Below are 19,523 nucleotides of genomic sequence, written 5' to 3' on the forward strand. Positions count from 1 at the left end.
CGTATGTCACCAGTGCCTACATTGGGTGGTAGATGAAGGTTGACTGTACAGGTGTTGTGCTGACATGCCCAGGAATCATACATACTGTTTGGCATGTGCTGCTATTTCCATGATATTTAACAACAAGGGGTGGTGATGGACAGAGTTTCTGAATTAAGCAGAATACTCTCACCCAGTCAAGAGATCAGGGCTAGATCCAACACCGTTTTTTAGCTCACTGCACCATCCCAGCTCAGAACCTGGCTATATGCAAATTAGTCTGTTCCTGTCCCAGTGCATGATGGGAACAGGGCAAACCAAACTACCAAGCCAATTCTTACACTGGGAAGGAAACAAGCTTCCGGGGACCGGTTTCTGGCATTTCAGCCATTGTCGGCCCGGCTTGCTTGAATCCTGATGGTGCAATGAGCAAGGGACTCACATCTGAGTATAACCTTCCACGCTTATGGTGGACAAAATATTTAACAACAAGGGGTGGTGATGGACAGAGTTTCTGAATTAAGCAGAATACTCTCACCCAGTCAAGAGATCAGGGCTAGATCCAACACCGTTTTTTAGCTCACTGCACCATCCCAGCTCAGAACCTGGCTATATGCAAATTAGTCTGTTCCTGTCCCAGTGCATGATGGGAACAGGGCAAACCAAACTACCAAGCCAATTCTTACACTGGGAAGGAAACAAGCTTCCGGGGACCGGTTTCTGGCATTTCAGCCGTCGTCGGCCCGGCTTGCTTGAATCCTGATGGTGCAATGAGCAAGGGACTCACATCTGAGTATACCCTTCCACGCTTATGGTGGACAAAATATTTAACAACATCGACACCCCCTTTTCTGAATCGCTATTTCCATGATGACACCTACCTTGTGGTCACTGTGATGATGGGGGATTTTCACACTTTGCCACAATGCTCAACTTTAGCTGCAGTTTGTGTCCAGTTTGTGTCCACACATTTTACATTGGATGTACACACTGATGGGGGGTTATCACACATTTGACCAGTACTATTTCAAAGCTTGACTTGTGTAGCCCACACTCTGGTGTTGTTCACACATGTGATGGTAGTTACTTTGTGTGTCATGAATCAAAATCACTGTTAGGGCTATTTGTCAGGCACTACACACTATTGGCATGATGTTGTTGTGAAATGTATTTGGCTGACATGCCTGTGGTAGATGTTTGATGGATGTGTGTCGCATCATCCTCCCTATGGGTGGGGGTCTCAATATTGTCTGCCACACTGACCCCTATGGGTGGGTGAGGCAGTATTGCTAGGCAACAAGCCCCTATGGGTAGGGTGGCATCAGTGATAGGTAACAAGCCCCTATGGGTGGGGTGGCATCAGTGATAGGCAACAAGCCCCTATGGGTTGGGTGGAATCAGTGATAGAGCACATGACACATATGGGTGGTGTGGCATCAGTGATTGAGCACATGACACATATGGGTGGGGTGGTATCAGTGATAGTTAACATGCCCCTAAGGGTGGGGTGGCATCAGTGATAGGTAACGTGCCCCTATGGGTGGGGTGGCATCAGTGATAGGCAACATGACACATATGGGTGGGGTGGCATCAGTGATGGGTAACAAGCCCCTATGGGTGGGGTGGCATCAGTGATAGGCAACATGACACATGTGGGTGGGGTAGCATCAGTGATAGGCAACATGACACATATGGGTGGGGTGGCATCAGTGATAGGTAACATGCCCCTATGGGTGGGTTGGCATCAGTATAGGTAACATGCCCCTATGGGTGGGGTGGCATCAGTGATAGGCAACATGACACATATGGGTGGGGTGGCATCAGTGATAGGCAACATGACCATATGGGTGGGGTGGCATCAGTGATAGGTAACATGCCCCTATGGATGGGGTGGCAGTAGTGGTGGCCATGGGTTCCCTCAGGAGGCGTGGTACTGGTGGGCAGGGTGTGGACCCCTGGGTTTGTTTGTAGGGTGGGTGTCTGTGCCATCCGCGTCTGTTCCTGATCCGGTCATATGTGTACAGGACAGGTATGACCTGCGCAATTGGATTCATGCTTCATCTCGATCCGTTGCTAGGTGCTCCGTTTCGAAACCGTGGAAGGGGTTAATGGCGCGAATCGGAGTTTATATGCAGCTCTCCCGTGTCCTGAGATGTGCTGTACGTGGCGACCCATCTGGAACGTAGGAACTGCGCATCGTGCTTGACCGGCCGGAAGTAGCAGTGTTTATGGTGCGGTGCAGTGCGAATTGAGTGATTCCGGGTCAGGCTCAGATGGATATTGTGGACGGAATCGGAGCGTGCTTGTCGGTCGGAAATTTGGCACTTGTCTGCATCGTACTTCCTCGCCCGGACGGTCCCGCTCCTGGTACAGTTCGGTTGTAAGGTAAGGCTACTGACACGTCTCGGAGGGGTGACTGACCGAGATCGGAATTGGCCCCATAGTGTGAGGACTTTGTAAAGTGAACCATCTTACAATCTTGTGTGTGTGAAAGGAATGGTTGTTGGTTGTTAATTACTTCTAATGCACAATGCTATTTTAATACCTATAAATGAACTGTACAAATATTTCAAAATAAAAAAAAGTTAGGAAAGCATGATTGGAGCATTTTTTTCTAATTCTGAAGTGTGATGTAAATAAAGATTTTAATAGGAACAAAACAAATTAAGACACTTTAATTGGTGATGTGCAAATGACAATTATTCTCTAAAACCTAATTTCCACACATTATTATTTGTGTGCTATATAGTTTTATCAGTAAAACTATGTCTGTGCAAATGTTGTGGTCATGTCAATGGAATTGGATTGCCTGGAAATGAAATTGTGTTACCACACCATGCTTTAGTAATGTATTTGTGACAGTGTGCTCCAAAATGCACAGTACCCACATACCACATCCTTACCGCTCTCCAGCTGAAAGAAGGAGCATCATTTACGACTCTTGTTCTTTGTGTGATGCTTGAATTTTTCAGAATCTCTAAGAGTTCAGTGATGGCAGCACCCCCAGTCTGACATTGTTACAGCTCTACTGTCACATACAGTCTATCAGTCAATCTGACTGAAAGGTATTCATTCTAAAATGGTGCCAGATTTGAAGGTAGGTCATTAAAAGCAGCAAGTGAAAAGCTCTGGCTAATCTCCCCAAAAGCCTCAGGCTAGTCAACAACTTTAGCTTTAACCTTAAAATAAGACAGTAAGATAATATCTGCGTATGCTATACACTTGGGGGCATATTTATTAACATATTATGTAGCGCTGCAAGTCACCTTGCCGCCATCCCGGTGTCGCCGGCAGGGCAGGTCGAATGCTTTACAGCGTTACACATGCTGGACCCAATCAGTGTCTTCTAACTACTGGCTACTGCTGTAAACGATTTTTGCGGGCAGTATTGGTCTACCATGAGAGTACGGGGTATGTAGACTCCACTCACCTTGTAGTGTAGATAGTGTGACTTTGATCCTGAAGAAGTTTTCCGATCAATTTTGACATTTGAGACACGAAACATGTCGATCACTTGAGAGCTGGGCATACTCAACTAGACACATTACGACTAGTTTTTGGCCCCGCTCCACCTTTTAAAATTAGGCAGTTTACCTTCAGAATAAATATTGTTTAGGACTAACTGACCTATTTTAACTCACATTTTCCTTACATCTACACACACTAGGCCCCTCACCCCCACTGCAGCCACCGGCAGAAACAAAAGATCCCCCAAAAGAGCCCCGGTGCAGGGTGCCCATCAGGTATTGCAACGCCGACCTGACGAGGGGCAGGCTCAAATGATGAAGCATAACACCTAGCTTGGTGTGTGAGAGCCCTAGTTCCAAGAAGGAGAATTCCCTCTCCTCCCCTCACATAATAGTGGTTCTCCAGTGACCCTACTACCTTTACATGCTCCAACCATCCTAACATACTATCACAGATGAACTCCTTTGTAAATGTAAATGTATAGGCATTTATATAGCGCACTACTTACCCGTAGGGTCCCAAGGCGCTTCGACCGCTGCGAAACCCTTCCTGGCTTCCCTGAGAGATGGTCCCTTAATGGGTATCTCCAGGGTGAGACCAGGCATCCCCGGCGGTCTGGTGGGGCCGTTAGTGAAGATGAGGCAAGCTAATGCCCAGAGTTGCCGAGTGTGATCGCTGATCAGAGTGGGCACCGAGGCGAGAGAATTATCGAGTCCGCTGACCCTGGTCCAGAAACCTGCCGCGCCTGGAATCGAACCCTGGTCCATGGCCGTCCTCTGCTCTCGGGTCTGCCGCCTCTAACCAGTGAGCCACACTACTTCACTACGCCCCTGTTACTCCGTACCCACCTTGTACACATTACCACTATATGTCATTACATTTGCGCCCAACGCCTCCTGCTAATGTCTGCCAGATGCCCACCTCAAGTTAACTTAAAAAAGTATGTCACACACCCAACACCCAATTCTACGACCACCACCACCCTTCTCCTACCATCTTGGATGTATTCCTGATTTGTAAAAATGTGCTGTGTTTGAAAGGAGGAGACAACGCTGCACCCTGTTTTTCGCCTCGTGCTCTGCTTTCTGAAGGGATGTGACTGGACGAGCGTAATGTAAGTTACGTAACTCTCAGCATCCGAGAAGGATCGGATGTGTGGAGTGCTGAGTGACTGCTGGCTGCGCGCCGGCCACGTAAGGGGCCCCTGTAGCGCGGGCCCCCCTGCACCATGGGGGCCTGTGTTACGCCCCTGTTACCAGCATGAGAGCAGCGTCTGGATTGCCCATGGGGTATCTGGGAGCCTATGCATTGGCTTCTGGGAGTCAGCAGGAGCAAATGAGCAGAATACCACCGAGGCCGTGGCCAACAGGTAAATAGATATTTTCTTTTCCACTTTGCCTTCACAGTAGCCGCCACTGTGTATGTCAGTGTTGTGTTATATTTCTGGATACAATACCAAAAACATCAGAGAAGTACCAAAATACTGGTTGGGTGGCACACTAATGCATTTTACATGTTTAAGCCACGCCCCTTTACAGACCCCCACTATTTTCATGCCACTTAAAGCCCTGGTCGCATTAAAACATTTAACAAAATTAAATGGCGCCCCACTGGACTAAAGTTGAATTTCTATATTTAAATTTTGAACATCAGTCCTCTGATTTTATGAACTACTTACAGTCCCACCAATAATGATGAAAAATGCAAATTCTACCAACTAAGAATTTCTGTAGAGTTAATTTCAGAGAGTGTATGACATGCACTGAGCACATCTCTCGGTGTCATGATGACAAGACGTTAAATTGATAACAGTTATTAATGCTACAGGATGCCCGGCGGTCACCGATTCATTGATTGACATTGTCATAAAGTACATCGGGTCTATCACAAGGAGCCATCACTGGTGAGTAATGCTCACCTTCGTCACGGCTGCACAGCTCGTACCCTAGCTGCCGCCTGGCACTGCTGCAGGCAGGAGCAGTGACTTCTGAATATAGCGCTTGAATCTCCTCGTAGCGGGTGTCCGGGGGTGAAGCGTGTGGGACATGCTCAATAAGGGAATAAACAGTAGCCTGCTCGAGGGCTCCTGGCTCCTCCGCTGATGCATAGAGTCGACTTTCGAACATGTTCACCTGAGGAGGATTAACCAGCCCGATGCCCGGATCCCTCGGTGCACCCTCTCCCTCCAGGGATTTCTTTCTGTTCCTTAATATTAGCCAGGACGTCACAGCTGTAAGTAAAATCATCCCTAAAATGGCAGCCGGAAGCAGGGACTGGGTGAGTCTCTCGGGTGCAGAAGGAGCTTCTGGGTCACCTGCAGGTGCAGCGCTGGGGGGGTCTGAAGGTGTGACGTGGGCACGAGCGGAGTCTGTCTCTTCGTGTGCATTTGATTGGGGACCTGGCGGCGTGTCGGGTGAGACAGGGGCTGTGACTGGCAGACCCTTTGCTGTGATTGATGCCTTTTCAGTTTGATAAAATCCAGGATCAGATTTGGAAACAGCCACTTTAACTTGGTACATTGTATCCGTGCCTACCCTCTCCGTCCCGCACCAGTACAGGCCCGAGTCCTCCTCTTTGAGGCCTGTGATGGTCACTGTGAATATGCGTGCTTTGTGATTGTCTTTGATGGTAAACCGACCCTTCGTCGCTTCCTCCTCGGATCCTGTGCTTCGTAGAATGATGGAGCAGGCGAGCCAATCAGCTCATTTGCACCAGTAATGCTTGTACTTTACAAACCTCCGTGCGTATCGACAGTGCACAGCGAGGGGCTCTCCCGAGACACCCGTCACCTCTTCAACATATTTTTCAGCAGCTCCGAATACATCTGCACATAACATCAACGCCAGAACTGTGACAGCTCTCATGGTGCTGCCTCTCTTCAGCGGTGCACCCTGCCCCTCTTTTCTCTCCTAGCGGTCTCTCCTCTGGCAGTCTCTCCCTCTTCATTGGATGAGGCCTGGCGGGCTCTGTTCAGGGCAGCTTCCCGCCTCGTCTCCCAGGTTCTCCTGCAGGTTCACCTTCGAGTTCCTGATAACTCGACTTCAGTGTGAGCCCTGCTCGATGGGCAGCAAGAACTATGCACCGCGGTGTATGAGTGTGTCTGTGCTATGAGGGCGGCTGTTTCCTCTGGTTTCCAACACATCCTGAGCGCCCCAGTGCCCTGTGTCCAGCGTGGTTTCTTTCACATCCTTTTCAGCAGCAGCACGCTTCCTTCCTCTACAGTTCTCACAGCTGAAGGGGGCAGTGGCTAATTACACCATCTTCCCTTACACGAATAGAAAGGTACAGGGCCGGCACTAGGCATAGGCAGTATGGGCAGCTGCCCAGGGCCCCACGGCCTTCCAAGTCTAGGGTGACCAACTGGCATTGGTGCAAATTCAGGACGGGGAGTGTAAAAATTCAGGACAAAGGGTCGAAATTCAGGACACAAATTCAGGACAGGAGGTCAAAATTCAGGACAAAACTTCAGGACAATTGGCTAGGTTTTACAGACACATCAGAGGTCGAGCAATAGTATAGAAGTAAGCCCAGCCATATCCAAACATATTCAACAATTTGCAAACCTATCCATCATGTATCCTTCCATCTATCATTTCACTCATCCATCCTTTCACTCATCCATCCATTATCCATCCATCCACCCTTTCACCCTATCCATCTGTACACTCATCCATCCACTCTATCCATCTGTACACTCATCCATCCACTCTATCCATCTGTACACTCATCTATCCACTCTTCTACCCATCCCTCCATTCACTCATCCAGCCATTTGCCCTTTCACCCATCCAGCCATCCTTTCACTTACTCATCCATCCACCCAGTCACTCATCCTTCCACCCTTCCACTCTATCAGTCATCCATCCATCCTCCCTTTCTCTCTCCATCGACCCTTTCACTTAGCAATACTTCCTTCCATCCACCCACCATCCATCTACTAATCCACTCATGAATCCATCCATTGACCCTATCACTCATCCATCCTTTCTCTCATGCATTTATCCTTTCACTCCTTCACTCATCTATTCATCCTTTTGTTCATCTACCCTCCTTTTCACTCACTCATCCATCCTTACAACCACCCTTTCACTCATTCGTCCATCCATTCAACCTTGCATTTATCAATTCATCAATCCATCCATCATTTCACTTATCCATCCACCCACTCACTCATCATCCACCTTTTCACTCATCTATCCTTCCACTCATCCATCCACTCTATCCATCTCTACACTCATCCATCCACTCTATCCATCTGTACACTCATCCATCCACTCTTCTACCCATCCCTCCATTCACTCATCCAGCCATTTGCCCTTTCACCCATCCAGCCATCCTTTCACTTACTCATCCATCCACCCAGTCACTCATCCTTCCACCCTTCCACTCTATCAGTCATCCATCCATCCTCCCTTTCTCTCTCCATCGACCCTTTCACTTAGCAATCCTTCCTTCCATCCATCCACCCACCCATCCATCTACTAATCCACTCATGAATCCATCCATTGACCCTATCACTCATCCATCCTTTCTCTCATGCATTTATCTTTCACTCCTTCACTCATCTATTCATCCTTTTGTTCATCTACCCTCCTTTTCACTCACTCATCCATCCTTACATCCACCCTTTCACTCATTCGTCCATCCATTCAACCTTGCATTTATCAATTCATCAATCCATCCATCATTTCACGTATCCATCCACCCACCCACTCACTCACTCATCATCATCCACCTTTTCACTCATCTATCCTTCCACTCATCCATCCACCCGTTCACTCATCCAGCTACCCTTCCACCCATACATCCAGCCATTTACCTTTTCTCTCCTCCATCCTTCCAATCACTCATCAATCCATCCATCCCCTCTCATTATCCATCTATTTAATCTTTTATGCATCCATTCACCCTTTCACTAATTCATCCAGCCATCCATTCATCCCTTCACTTACTCACTCGCCCACCTTTTCATATTCATTTTGAGCAGAGCCTTTTTGACAAGAGGCCCATCAAGAACTTCACCCTCGCTGCAGGAGCCATTCCAGGACTGGGACAGAAGCCACCCAGGGCAGAGACAGGATCCACCACAGGAGGGGGACAGGAGCCATCACGGGCAGGGGGAAGGTGGGGGGGACTGGAGCTATCACTGGGGCGGGGCAGGAGCCATCACAGGAGGGGGAACAGGATCCCCCAGGGTGGACACAGGGGTGGGTATGCAGTATTCTAGTATCATCTTGGTCTCTTCCAGGGTGGGGGAGGGCTCCTCACCCCCTCCTGGACAAGACAACGAGAAGACAGGCTCTTTCCAAAATGTTAGTTGTGCCATCCCCCGCTGTGATGTACAGTACTTACAGGAGATGCTCCAAGAGAACTGATTGAACTGATTGTCCTCCATACTTTGTTAATCAGTGTGGGTGCGATTGTGTCATTTCTTAATTTTATTACATTAAGACTGCATGTTAGAAGAACCGAGGATTTTTTACAATTTAGTGACAGTATTTAAGCTCTGTGAAGAGAACCACGTGCTGCCCCGGTGTAATTAGAGCCGGTTCTAGGATGTCTGGGACCCTCGGCAGAAATTAAATGTGTGAAGCCCTCCTAAATCGCAGAGACATGGCGCATTCAGGGCTGTTTGCATCTGAATAGATGTCGCAGCTCCTGAAGCTGCAGCCCCTCCCTCTCCGTCTCCTTCAAGCCCCTCTTAACAGCTCATCAAGGGCTGGAGGTGTGAGGGTTGCCATCCCGCTGTGCCTCTCCAATGATGCGGGGTATCTGAGCTTTGCATCCGAGTCAAGAAGGGAGGAGGGTGGAAGCTGTGCCTGCTTTAGGGTAGTGCTACCAGTGCCCGAGGTGAAAATTACGGACAAATGGCGTCCGTTAAAGAATCCTTCACGGACAGCGGACAGACGGCCGAAATTACGGACTGTCCGTGAAATTTACGGACGGTTGGTCACCCTACTTCCAACTGCCACGGGGCCCCCCACGAGTCCATCATCATTTTAAAAATGCGCCATTGTACGAATTCCAGATGGACAGCCCTCTCCCTTGGTGTTTGCAGCCATCATACAGCGTGCAAGGCCCAAGGCGGGGCCCCCTCACCTGTGGCCTGCTGCCATGGGCTGAAAGGGTAATGTGACACCTGCATCCCTTTCAGTTGCCGCAGACAGGGCATGGCTGGGTTTCTGGCCATCCTTTGCCGGCTCCTCTTTCTCTTTTTTTAATCGCCGCATCGACATGATAACAGCGGCTAGGCAGATGCTTGAACTGGCATTAGGTGTGAAGTGAGCCCTGCCCCTGCATCAATGTAAAGCAGAGCATCCTGCAGGGCACACAACACAAAAACAAGTGACCTTATGTCACGATGGGCGCCGCTCACTTTCAATGAAGGGAAAGGGAGAAGAGCAGAAAACTGAGAAAAAGGTTATTATTTTTCTTTTTTTAACAGTTCCGTTTTATTGTATTTTTTTCTCCAAACAAGCATGTGCATTCAAAAGGAACATAAAAACAGTTAAACATAAGTAGTAACTCCAGTTCAGAATAAGCGTTTGGCGATTTTTACTTTCATGTAATTTACATGAAACGAAGGAAGAATGAACAACTGGGTGTGTAAACGAATAGAGATGATAACATTCAGATGTGGGGAGGGACAGAGGGGTGCCCCACATCCATCCTGGGGTGGAGTGAAGAAACCCTCCAAGATACACCCAAGTTATATAGCCCCTCAAGCCACCCACACACCATGCCTTGTTTTATACATCTGAAAAGGTTGCACTACTCCCCGGCATCATGTTTGTTCGCATCTGAAATCCCTAATTCTCATGTTCCTGGGTGCATCTTTACGTCTGATGTTCCTCTTTTACTTTTAATAGAAGTATAAAAGGAGAGGCACATCTAAAAGAAGTAAGATCAATAAAAGAAGGGAAGAGGTGGGGGAGATGATAGAATACAGCAGAGAGGGGCGATCTGAACATAATGGGCAAAGCAGCTGTAAAGAAGGAAAGGGAGATGGGAAAGAAAAAAGTGATGTGTCTGAATGGCAGAATCAACAGGAGAAGGAAAGAGTCTTGGTTAGGTACAAGGAATAGCATGCAAAAATGAAAGGTAAGATGCTTTGGGAGAGTGGGAGGATGGGAGGGGAAAGAATGATGTAAAGTAACACGAGCAGAGGTGTAACACAAAACGATGGGGTCCTGCACTGAGACTCCACATCTCCCAGATATTCAGCACACATGGAAAAAGCAAAGCGCCTTGGATTGTTTATGTGTAGGAAGGTGATCCTTCCTGCAAATACAAAGTCCTTAAAAAAATACATTTTGTAACTTCCATGTGAGCTGCATTAAGAAGCAATAGAGATTCATTCCTGCTACCGAACCGATCACTGTGGACCGGGTTTCGGACCCGCCAACTTCTTCCCCACCGGTTTGGTCATCGGGTCCTCCCGAGACCGTGATTCTTCAGACCGACATGGGGATTTATTGCTGACGCACAATTGACTCGACGCCTAAGCTGAAACCCAATACTACTCCAATATATTGAAGGACTGCCCCACGTGCGCCCACGGAACTCCGGACCTAGCATAGGAGCCCGACTACCATTACCCCTTATTCGCCAATCCGGCACTGTATTCTACCCATCTAGTCCTGATGATGATCTTAAACTGCATGGATCGAAACGCTGTCGACTTTTCAGCCAGACTCTAGGCGCTTTTTGCATAGCGGTTCTCTGTAAAAATGATAAACAAAAGCAATTGTTGAAAGTGTATTGAAACCTCTATGTTCAAAGTCACTGTAAATATTCTTGCACAGAGCACTTTGCGCCGTCCACGCTGATCCTTTTGTCACTTGCGTCGCCGTAGTGTCACTCACTTCCCACTCGTGCACCTTGTACACACTTGGGTTATAGTAGAATTTTTGTATCTACAATTGCAGTGCTGATATTAACTGTAAATAACTTTTCTGTCCTATTCCAAAAACATGTTGATTAAACTGATGCTTTTTTAGCACATGTAATGAGTAAATTGAGTCTCCTTGTACCTCCATGGATAATGTTCTCATATCCTTACTATTTGTCCTCTAATCATACCAGTTGGGATATTGTTTTCTATATATAGCCTATTACCACAATCCCAACCAGGTTGACGGGTTTCTACTCCTGTGGTTTTAAACAAGCCTTAAAAAGCACACATATGGGGAGGAGCCAAGACGGCGGCCAAAATGACCGCATAGAAGCCCGGCTCCGCAGCTCGCCCTCGCCTCCAACACCATCCTGTCTATGATCCTGCACCCCAGCCGTGGTCCAGTGCAGCGGAACTGCCGCGGAGCCCGACCGTGTGACTCCGGTTCTCGTACCGCCTCTGACGCCCGAGCATCGTCGTCCTGAAGTTTCTGGCCTTCGCTCTGGTGTGAGCCGGGACCTTGGGTTACGCTGCAGCCGCCCCGCAATGAGTAAACAACGGCCTCGATCGGCCATGATGGTCCGGTGGCCCGAGTGGTGAAACCGAAACTACTCTTTGCCGCAGCCCCTGGATAATTCGCGGCAACGGGCCATTGACTTCTACAGCGCAAGTCCCCGGCCGGTACCGGCGACTTTGGGAAGGTAAATCTGAAGGCAGAACAGCTTGCCTGGACCGGACTCTGGCCGAAATGCGGTAAGAGGCGCGTAGCGCTGTGTCTACATGAGGGCTTGAGTGTGACTCTTTCCAACTCCTTTGAACACCGCGCATTGTTCGTTGAAGCCGGGCCGCCGCTGAGACGGATTTTCTTTGTTCTGTGAGGCCCGAGGTCCTGGGGCGCTGGAAGTGAGAAAATGGCGCTTACGGTGAAGGATGTTTGGCTGGCCCTTCGTGACTGGTGCATTGACTTGCAAGGACTGCGGGCGAATGTACACACCTCGCAACTTACCACCTCTCCTGTCATGGAACACTTGGTCACAGCTGTGTGCACTGAGGAACGTGAGCCCGATTTCTCCCCGGTTGCTGCAGCTGAGGATTCCCAGGCATGTGTGATGCATGATGACGAGACCAGGGAGCACGATGACCGGGACTGCGTCCTTGCTACTCTTTTTGCTCTCCTACCGGCTGCCTTATTTCCTGATTACGATCGCCTTGCCTTCCTGCGGAATATGGTTACATCCCGGGAGAATGCTCTTGAGTTATTACTCTGGTCTTTGTTGCGAACCTGTGTGGCCCCTTCTGGTACTGTTGATTTATTGCCATCACCTGCGTGCCCTTGGGGAGGATTGCTGACTTTCTCTCGGACTGGCCAGGGCTGACCATTGCCTGTCTACGACACTTCTTTGTGACCTCGGTGCCGAAGCGGAACATTGTTTGCACTGGAGACCTTGGGTGGTTGGGATGACCGTACATTGGTGCCCACGTTCCTTTTAAGTGGGCTTATGCTTTTGGGAAAAGGGGGTGTACAAGGGGCTGGTGCTACGGCCCTCCTCTGTTCTTTCCCACTTTTGGGGTTCTTCTTGGGGCGACAGGCATGCCTATGGGGGGGGGGCGTGGCCTTCCGCTGGTATGCAGGGTGGGGGGTTGGGGGATGGGATGTGTTTTATGTTCCTCTGTGTTTCTATGGCCCTCTATCTTTCTTTCTTATTTCTTTTCCTTTATATACCTTATTCTTCATTGGGGATTGGGGTTTACTACACTGCTAAGTGTAGCACCAGCGCAGGGGAAACGCAAGGCTGCACCATATCCTTGTAAGTATGGTGCAGCCTAGTGTTTTTAAAGTGGCGGAGTGAGGCATTAACCCATGACGGCTAACACCTCACTCCACCACTTCCTCCTAAATATGCCCCTTTATTTTTAAAGATATTGTGCTTATTTTAAACAGAGTTTGTGCATTTGTAAACACATATTGCATAATCATTGCACCCATATTATAGTCTGTGAGGTAATAAGTAAGTAGTGTTTTGTGTACTTATGTACATGAGTAGCTCTGTTAGTGGCGAATGCTTAGATATTTAGACTCATTGGCATGCAATCGACTCAAAATCAAACGACATTTAAGACCTCATATCGGTGAAGGAGTGCCACGTATTGATACCCACTGAGATCTGGCCCAGAGACAAATCAACCACATCATTGAAGATCTGCTAACCCTGATACCTTTAAACTCCTATATAAATAAGCATTGGCAAACCTCTAAGGCCTGACTTTAATGTGCCAGTAAATGTAATCACAGGCCATTTACACGCATAGTGGCTCACATGCTGATCTTCACATTAAAGCCCACCCTAATCGCTGACAATCCTGGAACAAATATCCAAAACGGCTTCCTCTCTATATAGTTTCTGCATACCTTTAAATCAGTTAACAACACATTGGTTAAAGTTAATCATTTTACATATTTGGGGATAGTTTGTTCCTTTGCCACACGAAAAATGTATAAAAGGGGGTGGTGATGGACGGAGCATCTGAACCAATCAAACACTCACACCCAGTCAAGAGATCTGGGTTTAATCCATCACCGTTCTTTAGCCCACTCTGCCACCCCAGTTCAGACATGGCTATATGCAAATCAGTCTGACCCTGTGCCTCATGGGAACAGTCCAGCCCGAACTGCCAAGCCATGCCTTCCCTGGACCGGAAACAAGCTTTCAAGTACCGGTTTCTTCCATTTCAGCCGTCTTCAGCCCGGCTTGCTTGAATCCAGTGGCAAAGTGAGCAAGGGACTCACGTCTGAGCATACCCTGCCAACTTATGGCGAACAAAGCGGTAGAAAAGGGGGTGGTGATGGACGGAGCATCTGAACCAATCAAACACTCACACCCAGTCAAGAAAAATGTATTCAGTCAACAGGCGCTTTACTAAAACTATCCACTTATTTGGGATGAAAGCCTATTGTCCCTATGTTAGAAATGTATATATTAACATGCATAGCCACCACAACATATGGGTGCAGGGTATGAGGCTATGATCCACAATATGATAGAGAATTGTTTTTGCAGGTACACTCTTTCTGTACTGCCTTGCACTTCTCTCTGTCATGAGGAACTTGGCCCCAACTATTTTGAGGATTATATTAGGTTCAGACCCTTAGTGCTATAGATGTCGTTCTCGCTGAGTCCCTATGCAACCCTAATTTATTTAATGATAGAGAACAGTTTAACATGCAATAAAGGGATGTCTATCCCCGATTGTCGTATGTTTAATCTTATTTACTAAAATTGGTACACCTGTTGCTATTTGAGAATCCAGTGCCCATGATGGGGAAAGACAAACTTTAGGTAAAAGAGACGTTCACAGAGGGTGTATACCTAACCAGATAAAACGAGCAATATGATTCAAGTTTATTTCTCCACCCCATTCAAACCACCAATTAAATATATGCCGTTCCAAGGAAGTGTTATAATTGAATCAAAATCACACATAAATTGAAAAGAGCACTTTGTCTTCAGTGAACTGTACAATAAAGCATTAAAGTGCTACTGGGAATTCAAACACTCTGTGCAAAAAACGCTAATGTGGTACAGGGGCGAAGCAGTTTGATACCCATTATTTAACTATTTAAAACGTTCCTTTATAAACTTTTCCCCCACCTAATAAAAAGTTCACATAATTCGTCTCCCCGGAAAACCCTTAAAAAAGAAACAATTTTCGACAATAACAAAAGCGCTTAGAAAACCTAAGACCTATGCCGATGATGTCATAGCGTCGTTTAAGGATCCTTTGACCTCGCTGGCAGCTTTCATGAGAGAGCTGGAACAATTTGGTCAAGCGGCAAGTTTCAAGATCAATATTCATAAATCCCAAACTCTCAATCTATCTCTTAAAACCACTACTCTCATGGAACTACAAGATGCATATCCTGTCCAATGGGCTTCATTTGCACAACCATATCTGGGGATCCATCTCACTGAGAATACACAACACACATTGACACTTAACTATAATACCTTGCTCTGCCAAATATAGGAGGACCTAAGCAGCTGGAGAACGCATGCTCTTTCCTGGCTAGGTCGGGTACCCACAGTGAAAATGACTATACTACCTAAACTGCTATATCTCTTCCAATCCCTGCCATTGGAACCCCCACAGACTCCCTACAATCCATGCAACGGGAAGTAGACCAGTTTATATGGGCAGACAAGAGGCCCGCATACATACCGCATTGCAAATATGGCAAAAACAGAACTAAACATTTTAAATATATCATCAGTTGGGGGATCCTTTGACATCCCTGTGAGCTCCCTTTGAGCTTTCAGCCCTATAACTCTTTTCTCTTCCAGATGGATTTTGAAATCAGTTGGATTCTAATATAACATCGAACAAACCTTTACAATCAATTTCAATTCCTGATCACTGTACTGTATTGTAAAGGTATGTTGAAATTCCAGTTTTTTTCACTGTACTTCAATCTGTGACTTCCTTCTAACATCTTAGTTTTGGACAGATCCACCTTGTATCTCTTTGCCAAATCTGTTAGTTTCTAATGTGCTGACCATGCCTTTTGAGTCACATCCTTCGCTTTAAACAGCAACTCGTCAGGTTCGTATAAATCCACCATATCCAAAGGCAGGTTCCCATTAATGATTTAATCTACCTCAGCTTTCAACCTCCCCACGTCCAAGATCTTTGCTATGACAGCCAATTTCAGGGTCCCTCGAATAGGTGTTCCACTCAGTTCCTCACCCTCATTGCTCTGGTCCCCACATCGGTTCCCTTCTGCAATGTCCCTAAGAGCTGGTCTATTTCCTGCATTCCCATGATCCCACCCTCCTGTCATCCTGTCATTCTGATTCCTCACAGGTGGTGCCCACATCCTCAAATCAGATCTTGAATCAGTAAGAGACCTTGGCCTCACCGTCCTTACATCCACCTTTCCCCTTGAGAAGTCTGCAGTGGTTGGTAATGGTGTATGCGATTCTATGGGTCTCGGTAGGTGAGCTATTCCACTAACTGTACTATTTCCTCCCAAACCAGTTCCTTCTCCGGCTACTGACTGTGCTAGACTCCCATTCCTCACCTGGTCTGGATCATACACTGACCCTATGGGGCCGATGATAACTAGCACTGTAAGAGCATCCAGCAACCTCGTGACGCCTGTAACTCCATGAGTTTTTGTACTTGCAGGGGTCTGTGTTTCCATCCCTTCTGTTCCTGTTGAGATTCTCCCAACCACTGTCGCACTAGGTTGAGTCTGTGACCCTCCATTTCCCTCCGTAGATCCTGCTTTTCCCTCTTTTAAATCTGGATTGTATGGAGGCGGTCTCTCTGACAATAGTCTATCTCTCAGGCCGCCATCGGTATCACTGTAGTCCTCCTCACCACACTTCGTTTGGGCATCTCCTACCTCTACCAACAACAGGAACAGCCTATCTCCCTCCATAGTTTCCACTCTTCATATTTTTTCCAACACATCCCATTTCGCATCTTGAAATGTCCGGATCAACATTTTCACTTTTTCCTGACTTCAATCTCTCTTCCTGTCATGGGCTGTTTTAATCCATGCATGTAGTGCCTCAAACTGTGTTGGTCTGAGTAGGGGTCGTATGGAAGATATCACTGATTTTCAATTGATACAACACCTCCAACCTGAAAGTGCCATAGCGGGGAAAAGTAAATTCTGCCTTTCCTTCAGTCATTTCATGCCAATTCTCAAGCCAACGTATGGTATGCAAACCCACATTCGTGGCCATGTAATTGGCTGGGGTATCCTCGGGCAGAGCTTCTTCTCCTCCTCGAGTAACCACCCTACTTTCTTCTCTACACATATCTTGTAAAACTTTAAAACAATTCAAGGTAGAATCAACTTTTCCCTTTTTGCAGCGCTTCGTTTACTTCCTAATCTCAATCCACCAATACCAGCGCAGCTTCACACCAACCGACCTATCGCAGAGCGGCACTCTCTGACGTCACTATTCCTCCGCTTGCAGCGGTTCCCCTCCTTTACAATTTGTCTCTCATGCACTCATGCGTCTCTTTCATACAAATGAAATAACTGTTTGTCATCGAAACGACCATACAGTCTCTTCTCTGACTGTCTGTCCACCACACAACCGGACAGTCTCTCACAATTGTTGACCTCAACTCTGGCAACTGTCTGTCTGTGAAACGACTGGACAGCTCCCTCAAGACTATCTGCCCGCGAACGACCGGACAGTCATGTACTTAATCAATAGGATCCAATCACTCTGTTTTCCACATACATTAACCCACTACCTGCGTAGTTACTCACGCACTCACACACACATTTCCCTATCACCGGTAGGTTAGTCAACAACTTCTCTTGACTCCCACAATCTCTGGTCGGACAAATTCAGCTCTGGGTATCTTCTACACCACAATCTCTTATCCTGGGATATCAAAATCAAATCTCATGGACTGCACGCGTTCGGCTCGAAACCACAATCACTCAACTCTCACCCAACTCAGCAAGACAAATCAGACAACACCGCAATCTAACAGACACTTCTCAGCAGATAAAAAGGTCCAGTCGACCGAAGATTCTTAAAAATGGTAAGATCTGATAAAACGAGATAAGAATCTGGTGCAATCAGCTGCTTGGGTACATTGACACACTTGCTCTGGGACTGCCCTAAAATCCCTTTTAATTGGAAGCAAGTACTTGATGACATAGATACCCACCTAGTGAGAAAATCAAAGGGGGGAGGGAAGAGGTGGTGCTGTGTGGCACCAAGGTGGACACGTCCTCCTCTTGCAAAAGTACCTGTAATCAAAAAGGTCCACCTCACAAAAAAGGAGGGGGGGGTTTAGTGCGTATCCTGTTGTCCTTGGAATACACACATATGGTTAAAATACCCCTCACACACCAAAAGGGCCCTTGGTGTCATGCTTCATCATCGGGGTCTTCCCGCCCAGCTGCCGGACGGGGCAGTGCTGCGACAAGCGACTACGCTGGAGCACCTTTATAAATTGTGGGTGCTATGTGAGTGAATGGAGTGAGTGTCAGTGGGGTCAGGGGTGATAGACTAGTGATGTTAAAAAATACCTGGCCTAGTGATACAAAAACTATTTAATAAACACTGGCTGGTATTGTTAAAATAAGTGGTGTCGGAAAGGGTAAGCGGAATTATGAGCTTACTTTCCTGTGTGGGTCGACATGTTTCGGGGCGACATGCCCCTTCGTCAGGACCGGGGTAAAAGATCCCCCTGTCACTCACTAGTGTGTCGCCACAGTGGGTCTAATTTCAAAAAGGTGAAGAAAAGGGGTCTATGTGTATGTATATATATTTTACCTTTCAATACACATCCCTAACTAAGTAGTGAGATACTCATGTAGTATGCTCATTATGATGAGGAACAGTGCCTCATGGGCCAACACTAGATCGAAGGGTATTATAGGAGTCCAATCAGCCCTCCAGTTCACCTTGATTGTTCTTGCTCCGGATCCTTCCTGCAACCTTGGCCTTTGATCTGTGTTTATACAAGGATTTAGAGACTTTGCTCTGTGTTTGCCTGTAGGGCCTAGAGAACCTTCCTCTGAGCGCTTAATTCATGTATTTACCCTATACCAAGAGCTATGTTTTGAGTTTATCCTGGGGATTGTCAATTAACTCCAATCTCAATCAATCAATATAATCTTTACTTCCGAACATAGCCATAAAAGAATAAATAAAAGAATAATACATTACAAAAAATAAAAACAAAACAATGTACACAGCATACCAGTTCATGAATTTCCCATCCAATTTTTAGCAAAGCACTGTATATCCACAATCAAATATGCATGAAGTATAAAATACAGATTAAAATCAGTAAAATATAAAAACCCATAAGAACATCAAACTCATTGAAGCTATAAAAAAAGAGAAACCCACTAGCTGAACAGATGTTAATGACTGTGTATGCAGTCCTATAATTCATCATCTCCACGTTACAACAAACCGGTAAAATCCACTTGTATCTGATTACTTTGTAACCTGGGCAGACAAATATGACATGCTCGGTCAACTCCTCAGCCTGAGGGCATATTGGAGAAGAACTATCACCCTTGCTTAAAAAGTGCTTCAATTTGGCTGTGAAGATGCATAGGGGAAGAGTATCTAGGTGAAATTTAACATATAGGGTTTTTGCCGAAGGAGGTTCGATCTCACCCAAATATGTTTCC

The sequence above is a fragment of the Lissotriton vulgaris genome, chromosome 1_1 (assembly GCF_964263255.1).
Source record: "Lissotriton vulgaris chromosome 1_1, aLisVul1.2, whole genome shotgun sequence".
NCBI lineage: Eukaryota > Metazoa > Chordata > Amphibia > Caudata > Salamandridae > Lissotriton > Lissotriton vulgaris.